This window comes from Phocoena phocoena, chromosome 11 (assembly GCF_963924675.1).
Source record: "Phocoena phocoena chromosome 11, mPhoPho1.1, whole genome shotgun sequence".
Taxonomy (NCBI): Eukaryota; Metazoa; Chordata; class Mammalia; order Artiodactyla; family Phocoenidae; genus Phocoena; species Phocoena phocoena.
In genome coordinates, this window is record NC_089229.1 from 84,298,651 (window position 1) to 84,311,223 (window position 12,573).

Below are 12,573 nucleotides of genomic sequence, written 5' to 3' on the forward strand. Positions count from 1 at the left end.
GCTTCAATATTTGAAGAGGAGAATTCTATTGACACTTCTCAGAGCCTCTTTACTTAAAATTGTAAGAGATTCCAGTTGTTAGATAAAGCTTCTGTCACCTAGAACAGGAAAAGAGTTCAGAATAATAAATTTGAAGATGGTAATAAGTAATAATAATATAATCAGTAAAAATTATTGAGGATTTTCAAATGTAACAAGTATACTGAGAGCTTTATAAGCATTATTTAATTCTCAGAGTAAATCTATAAATCATGTTCTTTTGCCAGTTCTATTTTACAAAAGAGAAAACTGAGAGGAGGCAAGAATTAAAACATGGCCTCATAGCTCACAGCTAGCAATTGACAGAGCCAGTTCTCAAACATAGTTTTATTTCATACCCAGTCTATATCATGTCCTATTTATTTAGCCCAATGGAATAATTATTGTTGGGCTTAGACAGAAGGGGATGTAAAAGAGGTTCTGAAAAAGACAGAACAACTTATTCAACAGTTGGAAGCATAGGTCACAAATGGACAGGATAAAAGTTATAAATATTCATTATTTATAGGACTCTCATCTTTCTTAGGAAGATGGATCCTTAAGAAGGCCTATTTTGTACTCATGTCTAAGTCATTCTCCATAAGATGATCATTCTTAGTATTGAAGATAGAATTCAGTGATGTATAGGAAATTCGTTGCTGGAGAAGCTGAGACAACATTGTTCTGGCTAAGAAAGAAGCCAGAGCTTGTATATCTAGAGAGGCAATGTTGAAGGAGAAAGAGATCAATCAGCCAAGGGCAGAAAATGAAATTTAAGTGAACAGAAATGTCTAATAAGTAATCAATAAATTTCTGGGTAATGAGATGTGGATCTTTTTTTATATATACATAAATTATTTATTTATTTATTTTTGGCTGCGTTGGGTCTTCATTGCTGCACACGGGCTTTTCTCTGGTTGCGGCAAGCGGGGGCTACTCTTCATTGTGGTGCGTGGGCTTCTCATTGCAGTGGCTTCTCTGGTTGCGGAGCACCGGCTCTAGGCATTCAGTAGTTGTGGCACATGGGCTCAGTAGTTGTGGCACATGGATTCAGTAGTTGTGGCTTGCGGGCTCTAAAACACAGGCTCAGTAGTGTGGCACACAGGCTTAGCTGCTCCACGGCATGTGGGATCTTCCTGGACCAGGGCTCAAACCTGTGTCCCCTACATTGGCAGGCGGATTCTTAACCACTGTGCCACCAGAGAAGCCCTGAGATGTGGATCTTTGTCCCCGCCAATCAATGAAACATGTAAATCTGACATTACTAAGTCAATACTTTTGTAGTTGGAATTGATTTTTGATATGTGATAATAAATAACTGCCTCGAAAGGGAAGAGAGTGAAATCAAAGATGGTTAAACAGGGGCTTCCCTGGTGGCGCAGTGGTTGAGAGTCCGCCTGCCAATGCAGGGGACACGGGTTCGTGCCCTGGTCCGGGAAGATCCCACATGTCGCAGAGCGGCTGGGCCCATGAGCCATGGCTGCTGAGCCTGCGCGTCCAGAGCCTGTGCTCCACAACGGGAGAGGCCACAACAGTGAGAGGCCCGCGTACCGCAAAAGAAGAAAAAAAAAAAAAAGATGGTCAAACAGTATCTCCTGCTACATTCAAATTAAAACATAAAACAATAAATTAAGATAGGAGATCAAAGACACCTCAGCATATAAGCAGTCTGACATAAGGAGAAAGATATGTCAAATATTTCTACACAAAGAACTGTGAAATTTCACAAATAATTTAAGTAAATGGAGAGATATATACCATGTTCATGGATGAAATGACTTAACAGAGTAAACATTTCAATTTACCTGAAAGAAATTTATCTAAAACCATCCCTATAAGATGGGTTTTTTCAATAGAAATTCTGGTTTTTAGAATTTAACAAGTTCTATATTTAAACATATGGATTAAAATTTTTATGAGTAGCTGACTCAACTCTTTAAAAAATAGAATAAAATGTTGGAAGTTTCCCCACTAGATATCAGAAAAGATATGCCCACAAATACACAGTAACAACAAAGGTAATTTCTAGCAACAGATAAACACAACAATGACAATAAATACACAACATAAAAATAGACACAGGAATATATGGGAATTTGAAATATGATTAAGGTGGCAATACCAAATAATGACAAAAACTAGGTTGTAGATGATGTTAGGAAAAACAGGCTTACTACATATAGAGAAATAAAGCTAGATCCCTACCTTGCATTACATGCAAAGAGAACTCCAAATGAATTAAAGACTTAAATGAGAAGGTGAAAGTAAGAAGGCAACAGAATAAAGTGCATAAATGTATAAATGTAAAATGGATAAAATATTTTTTAAAAACTCAACAAAATGGAAATAGAAGAAAACTTTCTCTATCTGATAAAGGCCATTTATGAAAAACCCTCAGCCAACATCATATTGAATGGTGAATGACTGAATGCTTTCCCCTTACGGAGAAGAAATTGTCTCCTCTCAGCACTTCCATTTTACATTATATTCGAGAGTCTAGAAAGGGAAATTAGACAATAAAAAGAAATACAAGGTGTTCAGATTAGACAGGGAAACTATCTTCCTTTGCAGATGACATGATCTTGTACATAGATAACCACAAAGAACTATTACAGCTAATAAATGAGTTATTCAGGGTTACAGGATACATCAGGGGTCCCCAACCCACAGGCCACGGACCGGTACCAGTCCTTGGCCTGTTAGGAACCGGGCTGCACAGCAGAAGGTGAGTGGCAGGCAAGCGAGCAAAGCTTCATCTGTGTTTACAGCCACTCCCCATTGGTCGCATTACCGCCTGAGCTCCGCCTCCTGTCAGATCAGCGGTGGTGGCATTAGATTCTCATAGGAGCGGGAACCCTACTGTGAACTGTGCATGTGAGGGATCTAGGGTGCACAATCCTTATGAGAATCTAATGCCTGATGACTTGAGGTGGAGCTGAGGCGGTGATGCTAGCGCTGGGGAGTGGCTGCAAATACAGATTCTCACTAGCAGAGAGGTTTGCCTGCACAGAGACCGTAATCAATCGCCTGCACTCATATCAGAACCCTATCAGTGAGCGGCAAGTGACAAGCTGCATCTGTGGCAGGATTTATAGTGGTAAGGGAGCTGACGTACTTCAGCTGTACAGCTGCATCTTGTGGCAGCCTTTAAGTCAGAATCCGACACGTATTTTAGTCCATGCGTGGCCCGCCCATTATTTTATTTACCTCTTCCATCCACGCCTCTTTCCCGCACTGCGTACTTGTCTCAGTCACAGTTTGGGTAAGCCCACAAGCTAACCCTAGCCAAAATGAGCGAAAAACAAACATCCCTGGAGAGCTTCTTTGAAAGGGGGAAAAGACCCAATGATGAGAGAGCAGTAGACTCTAAGACTGCCAACAAAAAGAAAGCTGCATTTAAAAGAAAATACCGAGTCCTACTTAAATTACGGGTTCCTTGAAACAGGTGATTCACGTTCTCCAAGCCTGCTTTGTATAATATGTGTCGACCAGCTAGCCAATGAAGCCGTGAAACCTTCAAAACTGCTTCGCCACATGGTGACCAAGCACCCTGCATTAAATGACAAGCCTTTGGAGTTTTTCAAAAGAAAAAACCATGAACACGAAGAACAGAAGCAATTACTGAAGGCCGCCACTTCATCAAATGTGTCTGCACTGAGAGCGTCATTCTTAGTGGCTAACCGCATTGCTAAAGCTAAGAAGCCCTTAGTATTGGTGAAGAGTTGATCCTGCCTGCTGCTAAGGACATTTGTCGTGAACTTTTAGGAGAGGCTGCAGTTCAAAAGGTGGTACGTGTTCCTCTTTCGGCTAGCACCATAACTAGACGAATTGATGAAACAGCAGAGGATACTGAGGCGCAGTTGTTGGAGAGGATTAGAGTCACCGTGGTACGCAACCCAGGTTGACAAGTCTACTGATATTGACCACAAGGCAACAATGCCTATTTTTGTGCAATATAGTTTTCAGGAGGATGTGCATGCGGATATGTTATGTGCATTTTTGTTGCCAACCAACACTACAGCTGCAGAACTATTCAAGTCTTTGAATGATTACATATCAGGAAAACTGAATTGGTCATTTTGTGTCCGTATATGCACGGATGAAGCAGCTGCCATGACTGGACGGCTTTCTGGTTTCACTACTCGGATCAAAGAGATCGCTTCTGAATGTGAGTCTATGCACCGTGTCATCCATAGAGAAATGCTGGCAAGCCGAAAAATGTCATCTGAACTTAACAACATTTTGCAGGATGTGATTAAAATTATCAACCACATTAAAGTACATGCCCTTAACTCACGTCTGTTCACGCAGCTCTGTGAGGAGACGGGTGCAGAGCACACACATCTTCTCTTATACACAGAAGTGAGATGGTGTTCTAAATGTAGATCACTGGCCAGAGTTTCTGAGTTATGAGAGCCGCTCCAGAGATTTCTTTTAGAAAAACAGTCACCACTGGCAGCACATTTCAGTGACACAGAACGGGTCGCAAAACTTGCTTACTTGTGTGACATATTCAACCTGCTCAGTGAACTCAATCTGTCACTTCAGGGGAGAACGACTACTGTGTTCAAGTCAGCAGATAAAGTGGCTGCATTCAAAGCCAAACTGGCGTTATGGGGGTGATGAGTAAATATTGGGATCTTTGACATTTCAAACATTAGCAGAGATTTTGAAAGAGACTGAGCCAGGGCCCTCTTTCTCCAAGCTGGTGCATGATCACCTATCTCAGCTTTCAAAAGAGTTTGAGCATTACTTCCCAACCACAATAGGCCCCCGAACTGGGAAGGAATGGATCCACGACCCATTTGTGAATACGCCAGGGGAATCACTTTTGTCCGTGCTAGAACAGGATCAACTGCTTGAGATCGCAAATGACGGTGGCCTTAAAAGTATGTCTGAGACAACTTCAAATCTCCATACGTTCTGGATTAAAGTCAAGGCGGAATATCCTGAGATGGCCACAAAAGCACTGAAAAGCCTGCTTCCATTTCCAACATCCTGTCTTTGTGAAGCAGGGTTTTCTGCAGTGATGGCGACCAAAGCGAGATCACGGAGAAGACTGAACATAAGCAGCATACTTCGGGTGTCACTGTCCCCCATCACCCCCAGATGGACCATCTAGTTGCAGGAAAACAAACTCAGGGCTCCCACTGATTCGGCATGATGGTGAGTTGTATAATTATTTTATTATATATTACAGTGTAATACTAATAGAAATGAAGTGCACGATAAATGTAATGCGCTTGAATCATCCCGAAACCATCCCCCCACCTGCCGGTCCATGGAAAAACTGTCTTCCATGAAACCGGTCCTTGGTGCCAAAAAGGTTGGGGACTGCTGGGATACATGATAAGTATCCAAAAATCAATTGTATTTTTATGGAGTAGCAATGAACAATTCGAAAATGAAATTACAAAAACATTCCATTTACAATAGCATCAAAAAGAACAAAATACTTAGGAATAAATCTAACAAAATGCAAGTCTTGTACCTGAAAACTACAAAACATTGTTTAAAGAAATTGAAGACAAATATTTGGAAAGATATACCATGTTTGTGAGTTGGAAAACTTAGTATTGTTAAGGCGACACTATTCTTCAAATAGCCAAAACAATCTTGACAAAGAACAACAAAAATGAATACTCACACTTCCTGATTGTAAAACTTAATTTAAAGCTACGTAATCAAGATTGTGTAATACTCACCTAAGAAGAGATATAGTTCAATGGAAGAGAGCTGAGAATCTAGGAATAAACACTCATATTTATGGTCAATTAACTTTTGACAAGGGTGCCAAGACAATTCAATAAGGGGAAAAAAGTCTTTTCAATAAATGCTGCTGAGACAATTGGAATCTACATGCAAAAGAGTGAAGTTGGATTCCTACCTCACACCACACACAAAAGTAACTCTAAATAGATTGTAGACCTAAATGCAACACTTAAAACTATAAAATTATTAAAGAAAACATAAGAAATCTTTCTGACCTTGGATTAGGCAATAATTCCTTAGATATAACATCAAAAGTGAAGGAAAAAATAAATTGGACTTCATCAAATTAAAAACTTTTCTGCTTCAAAGAACACCATCAAGAAAGTGAAGAAACAGGACTTCCCTGGTGGTGCAGTAGTTAAGAATCCACCTGCCGATGAAGGGGACATGGGTTTGATCCCTGGTCTGGGAAGACCCCACACGCCATGGAGCAACTAAGCCTGTGCACCACAACTACTGAGCCTGCATGCCACAGCTACTGAAACCTGTACACTCTAGAGCCCATGGGCTGCAACTACTGAGCCCACATGCCACAACTACTGAAGCCTGTGAGCCTAGAGCCCATGCTCCGCAACAAGAGAAGCCACCACAATAAGAAGCCCATGCACCGCAACAAAGAGTAGCTCACAGTCGCCTCAACTAGAGGAAGCCCTCACACAGCAACGAAAACCCAATGCAGCCAAAAAATAAATTAAAATTTTTAAAAAAAGAAAAAAGAAAGAAAGTGAAGAAACAATGTACAGAATGGAATAAAATATCTGCAGGTCATTTTTTCTGAAGTTTTTAAATCACAGTTTCAATTTCATTACTTGTGATTCATCTGTTCATGTTTTCTATTTTTTCCTGGCAAGTCATATTTTCTATAACAGGACTTGTATCCACAATATGTAAAGAACATTTAAATTCAACAATAAAAAGACAAACCAACTTAAAAATGGGGAAAATTGAATACAAATTTCTTCAAAGAAGCTATGGAAGTGGCTATAAGTACATGAAAAGATTCTCTACTACACTATTCATTAAGGAAATGCAAAAAAAATCCCACAATGAGATAACACTTCACATCCACTTGGCTGGCTAAAATTGAAAAGGGTTGATGAATATGTGGAGAAACTGAAAGCCTTATACATTGCTGGTAGGGAGGTAGAGTGGTGGAGCTCATTTGGAAAAGAGTTTGGTTGTTCCTCAGAAAGGTAAACTTAGAGTTATCATATGATAATATGAAGCAATTCCACTTCAAGTATATACTCAAGAGAATTAAAAATGTAGGTCCACAGAAAATCTTGTACATGAATGTCCATTATAGTATTATTCATAATAGTCAAAATGTGGAAACTTGAATGTCCATCAACTGTTGAATGGATAAACAAAATGTGGTGTGTCCATATACTGGAATATTATTAAACAGTAAAAAGGAATAAATTATGATACATGCTACAACATGGATAAACCCCTAAAGCATGGTTAAAAAAAAAAGACAGAAACAAAAGGCCATATATTTACAATTATATTTATATGAAATGTCAAGAATTGGCAAATCTACAGAGACAGAAGATAGATTAATCACTGCCAGGGTCTGCAAGGAGGAAATAATGGAAAGTGATGCTTACAGGTACAGGATTTCTTTTGGGGGGTGACAAAAGGGTTCTGGAGTTAGATAATGTTAATAGATTCACAAATCTGTTAGTATACTAAAAGTTGAATTGTACATTCTAGAAGTGTGAATTTATGGCATGTTAATTATATCTCAATAAAGCTGCTATTTTTAAAAAGTCCAACAGACAAGGAGTCATAGAACCTGGATTCTAATCTAGATTCTGTTATAATTTTACAAAATGACTTCAGACAAGTTTCTACTCTTTCTGGTCTCATTCTCCTCGCCTGTAAAATGAAAAATGATGCATAAGTGCCCTTCCATTTCTGACTATTTATGGTTCCATGCCTCTATCACTTCCTTCATTAAACAGTCCTTTGCCCTATTATCTAAAACTGATCTTTCCCTGCTTTGAACTCTCATAACATTCACTGCCTTGTTTTGCTACTATTTGTGCTTCATCTTCTCTCCTCTACTAGAAATGTGAGACACTTAAAGGAAGACTCAGGACCGTCTTGAACATAACAGAGGTTCAATTTTTAGAGACTAGGGACATGAAATTATTTATATTTAGAAGACATTGTGTGAATGAAGCAATCAGTCCAAAAATCAAAATGTTAGTTTTGGTTTACATGTCACCAAAATAAGGGATTGGTAGTTTTCCTAAATTTGACACAGATTTTATGTTATTTCTTGGCATAATAGAACTTTAAACTTGATAGAGAGTTTGATACACCACATTAATTCCCTTTTATCCCATACAGATGAGCTTCTACCCTATTCTAAAATAGATTGCCTGTACCATGGCAGCCTCACTGATGTTGATATTAAGCATGATGAAAATAATCCAAAAATGAAAAGAAATAAAATGCTTGAACCAGTATTATTTAATTGCAATTAATCAAGTATTTAGTATTCCAGTAGGTGTTCTGAACCACATTGTTTTTAAGGTATGAAATCTTACCAATAGGAGACCTCAGTAGAGTACAATATTATTAAATCCTCATCGAGAGGCTAGGCCACTGTTTTCCTGAAATCATTATTGACTTTGCAAAATTTAAAAAAATAGAAAATTATACAGGCTTTGCTGCTTTATATAACTTTCCATAGTGTATGTCTGACACACTGAAATTTTTAGACTAAAAAGAAAGTTGAGTAAAAATGTAACCAACTGCTTTCTTACTTCCTTTTTTCTCTAAATACAAAAAATAATTATCTAAAAACTAATCTTTAATTTTGTATTCTTTTCTCCACTGCTGAACTACATAATTTAACTCAAAAACATTTATCCCTCATTATTAAAAATACAAAAGGAAGAATTATGGAAAATTAGTCCTAGCCTGCTAGGATTCAACTATAACCTCATCCCACCACATTCCCTTTTTATTCTGCGTAACTACCAGTTCAGAATACCTGACTCCATTCCTCAATGCAGAGTTTAGAAAAATTTTGTAATTGATAAGAAAAAAACTAAAGCAGCATCAAAACATGTTGAGAACCTATGCAAAATTTGGGGTGCATAACTGGTAACACCTGAGAACATTTTTTATTCTACACTTCATTTTGCATATGGGATATACCTGAAGGTCATGTTTTATAATATTGGAGGTGGTTTCAGTAAGTACCCACATCTCTCAAATGTATTGAGTTAAAACTTGTATATAGTATTATTTTTTTCATCTTGGGCATAATAACTTCTACCTTGCTGTCATTTAAAATTTGTATTTAATAAACATTCGTTGAGTACCACCTATTCTTCAGGTACAGATAATAATAATACACACAAAAAATAAGATTTATTGAGTGTTAACTAGAGTACTAGGCACTATACAAAATTCTTTATAGTCTTGTCTCAATCAGCCCTAAAAGCAATTCTGTGAGAATGGTAGTTCACACTTACTATCCACATTTTACAAATGAGAAAATTGAAGGTTAATGACATGAAGTCATTTGCTCTAAGTTACACAGCTAACAAATGGTTCAACTCTATGCTAAACAGTTTAGGGGCACACAAACAAAAAAACACCCGGATGTCCTCAAAGAATTTACAATCCAGTGAGGCTGTCAGAGAAGGAACCAAATAACAGACGTGAACTATAAGTGATGATTCGTGGTTCAATATGAAACCAATCAAATTAAAGGTTACAATTTAAGCCATTAGTGTTATGGTATGAGGTGTGCATTGCTCCGAGTTCTCCAGAGAAACAGAACCAATAGGATGTGTGCATAGAGGGAGAGAGAGATTTCTTTTAAGAAGTTGACTCATGTGACTACTGTGACCCAGGGAAGAACTAATGTTGCAGTTCAAGTCCAAAGGCCATCTGCTAGCAGAATTCCTGTTTTCTCAAAAAAGTTTAGTCTTCGTTTTATTAAGACAACTGATTGGATGAGGTCCACCCACAGTATGGAGGGCAATCTGCTTTATTCAAAGTTCACTGATTTAAGTATTAATCTTATCCAAAAAAACACCCTCATAGAAACATCCAGAATAATGTTTGAGCAAATATCTAGGCACCGTGGTCCAGCCAAGTTGACACATAAAATCAACCATCACATGATGCTTTAAAAATATTTAATGATAACTCATACCATGCCCTATGATAGAGAGTCCTACAAATTTGTCTTCGCCAACAGAGCTACATCCCTTGAATTGAGGACTATGTTATATTTACTTTTCTATTCTCAGTATCTATTACAATGAGGAACATATAGAATCTTTTTAGGAACTCTTGTTGAATTAATACTAGTAGACTTGTCTTGAATTGAATTGAATTAAATTCAGTTTCTGGCCTTTTAAAATCTCTATTAAAAAAAAAAAGGTGTCCAGAATAAAAAAGTGCCATTGATAAATCTAGCAGTTTGGGGGCTCATAGGTCTATCAGTTTCCGTGGTTCCCCATTCTGCGGTAACAGTTATATATTAGTCATATGTTCTACATGATAAATTACTACAAACTTAGTAGCTTAAACCAGTACACACTTAATAGTTTCTGTGAGTCAGGAGACCAGTCACGGCAGAGCTGCATGCCCTGCTTCAAGGTCTCTCCCAAGGTGCAATGAGGGGTCAGCCAGGGCTGGGATGTCATTTGAGGGGGACTAACTGAGTCACGTCAGGGGATGTCAGTCCAGAGGTGAGCCCAGATGAACCACCCTGCCTCAAAGAGAAAGATGGCGCACGAACCATCCACCCCAGTCCCATTGTCAGGAGGATTCCTGAGTTCTCCCCTACAGCCAGACACCCCCTTGGGAAGAAAGATCAGCCTCTGGGAATTGAACATTCAGTTTTCTAAAGGTTGAATTGAAAGAAACTGTTAAAACTGGAAGAAAAGGATTTATTATTATTTAGCAAGCTAAAGGTTTAGTTGATTGACCAGTTGGGATGTGTGTGTGTGTGTGTGGGTGGGTGGGTGTTTCTCTTACTATGCTGGAGATACATATCAATATAGGTATACACAAAATTTACTGTTGAATTTATACAAAATTGACTATTTCCAGTGTCTATCACAATGAGATGTACATAGAAAGGTTTTAAGACCATTGTTGAATTAAATTGAATTAAATTCAGTTTCTGGCCTTCTAAAATCTCTAAAAAGGAAAGTGTTCAAAATAAATAATTGCCATGGATAAATCGAGGGGCATATACTTGTATACACACATTATATATATACACACATCTTTTTTTTTGGTTAAACTATTTGAAAGTTGTTTTCAGACATCATGACACTCTTTACATTCCTCGCAATAAGTTGCCCAAGTTTGCAAAGCTGGTCAAAGGGAGTGCTGGGCTTAGAACCCTGGCAGTCTAAGGTGGAGCCTATGATCTTAATAACTGTGCCGCTGATTCAGTTAGGGAAAGGTGAAAGAAGTATGATAGGTGGAGGAGATGGGGCTCCTGTCAACCACAGTCAGGATGAAAGCAACACCAGAGAGCTTCCGGGGAGAACATGGGAGAAAGGGGGAAAGCAGGTCAATTAAAGGTCAGAGAGATGGGAGGGGAGAGAGGAGAATTTTTATATTAGGAGAGATGACAGTCAAATGAGAAGTGCTACTAAGACAGAATCTCCCACTTTTTCCTTTTTTCTAGGGCAAAACAAACTATTTTATACTTGATATTTGAGAGTTTAAACCCCCAAAGGGCAGAGAGCAGGTTCTGCTTGCTCCTTTGGGCATCCAGTGTTGTATGCAGTCAGTTTCTTGGTCAGACAGTTAGTCTTTGCTTCTGATGTAAATGGACATAGATTTCTGAGGCACTGAGTTATCCAGTCATTAGAATTATATTTAACAGTAGATGAACAATACACCAATCCTCATGAAAGCTTTTTAAATTTATGTCTTTAACTATCATGAATATAGCCCTGAGGATCTGTAATACAGGAACAATGACAGAGGATGTACAACATGAATATGTATTAACCCTTGTTCACAATAGCTGAAGAAGGAGCACCCAAAGAGTTAGAAAAAAATCCTCAAATTCTTTAAAGATGAAGTACCCAAGTTAGGTCAGAGGGTTGTTTATTTTGTTTAAGATCGAGAAACTAACTTCATCTCTGTAAGCAATACTCAAACATAGTTCTGTATCTCTATATAGATTGGTATATAACTCTTGAGAAAAACGTACTAGGTGAAGGAAGGAAAGAAAGCAATCTTAGATGTTTACCTAATAATTAAGAAATAAAAAAGAAATGGAAACCAATATTGCTGATATCACTCTGCTTCCCCCACAAGGCTGTTTTATTTGCCCACTTGCCTCTTCCATCCTCTTACTCTTTAAGGCAGTAACGTGCAAACTTTGTTCACAGTAACTTATGGTGAGAAATACATTTTGTACATACAAATATGTTTACAGAAACATTTGTATTTTTAAGTATTATATTTGTATATATACATTTTCAATCTTTTCATTCTCTCAATTAATGAAGTATTTTTCCATCTGATTAACAACCTTGTAAAGGGTCAAAGAATCAATTTGGTTAGGTTAATAAACATTTTAGAAAAAAAAGAAAATATCAAAAGTACATCACAGGAAATGTAGGTTAAGTATTGTTTTGCGAAAATTTTGTTTCAGTTTCGCACGTATGTAGGTGTGTGTGTTCTGGACACAAAGCAAAATGTATTTCTCACAGGTGGGCGGTCTTAGTCAAAAATGTTTGACATGTTACTGTTTTGTGGCATTGCAGTTTGAAAGACACT

The 12,573-nt window shown here is 37.9% G+C and overlaps 1 pseudogene; it reads left to right on the plus strand.

Moving 5' to 3' along the window:
• The first annotated feature begins 5,178 nt into the window (after positions 1–5,178).
• LOC136131437 (poly(A) polymerase alpha-like) overlaps positions 5,179–12,573 on the plus strand; it is a 120,681-nt pseudogene continuing 113,286 nt past the window's right edge.